Source organism: Chaetura pelagica, unplaced genomic scaffold (assembly GCF_000747805.2).
Source record: "Chaetura pelagica isolate M959 unplaced genomic scaffold, ChaPel_1.0 scaffold638, whole genome shotgun sequence".
Classification (NCBI taxonomy): domain Eukaryota; kingdom Metazoa; phylum Chordata; class Aves; order Apodiformes; family Apodidae; genus Chaetura; species Chaetura pelagica.
In genome coordinates, this window is record NW_009954298.1 from 1,225,786 (window position 1) to 1,227,014 (window position 1,229).

The window sequence follows — 1,229 nt, forward strand, 5'->3', positions numbered from 1 at the left end:
CCCACGGGTGCCGAGCCCCAGGGCACCCACGGGTGCTGCCCTGCTCAGCCACTGCCCCCAGCAGTGCCTCCCTGCAGCCCTGCTGCTCCGCCATCCCCAGCGAGCAGGGAAGGGGATTTCTCCCCCAAGAGTGAGGTTATTTGCAGAAAAGACTCAGGACTCAGACAGGGCACCAGGGGCCAAGCTCTGCCGTGGTGGGGACACCCCCCCAGCACTGAGCCACGCACAGACCTGCACCCCGACCGCGGCAGGAGCAGGGAGGGAGCAGGGACAAGCATGGGATGGGAACTAATTAGCGCAACAGTCATGATTAGTTCTGTGCAGGCAGACTGCCAGCACCCAGAGAGCCATGCCCTGCCACAGACAAGCATTCAGGTGGTACCATGACCTGTCACCAGGAGGGGGACAGGGCCAGCACTGCAGTTCCTTGGCCGTGAACTAATTGTGCCAGGAGAGGGTCCAGCCCAGCTCTATCCAGCCCAAGGTGGGTGCCAGGAGGGGGGATCACAGCCCAGTCCCAGCCTCTGCACCACGGAGGGGCAGGGGGTGGGGAGAGAAAGAGGGAGGAAGGAGATGCATGGGTGTATGGATGCAAGGAAGGAAGGGTGGATAAGGAGAGATGAACCAGCAGAGAGAATAGAGTGCATGGAGAGATGGATGGAAGGAGACAGGTCAGAAATGGCTGGGCAGCAAGAGAGCTCTAGGGAGAGGGAGAAGAGGGGATGGATGGATGGATGGATGGATGGATGGATGGATGGATGGATGGATGGATGGATGGATGGATGGATGGATGGATGGATGGATGGATGGATGGAGGGATGGATGGATGGATGGATGGATGGATGGATGGATGGATGGATGGATGGATGGATGGATGGATGTGGATGGATGGATGGATGGATGGATGGATGGATGGATGGATGGACAGACAAGCAACACAGCTCAGGAGACTCCAGTCCCCACAGCACTGTCCCCAGCCCGTGGTTTCCAGCAGCCCACAGGAGGGAGGGCAACTCTCATGCCCCCACCTCTGGCTGGGTGTGGGGGGACAGAAGGGTTAAGCCCCAGCTCCTGGCTCTGCTCTGTGGTGGATTTGCAGCGCCTGACCTGCATTGCTGGGTTTATTAGGCCAGCACAGAGGGGACCATATGGTCCTTCTCCCCTCATGGCTCAGTATCACAACCAGAAGAGCAGATCTGGGTGCCTGGCCGGGCTCTGACCAGCCCGGG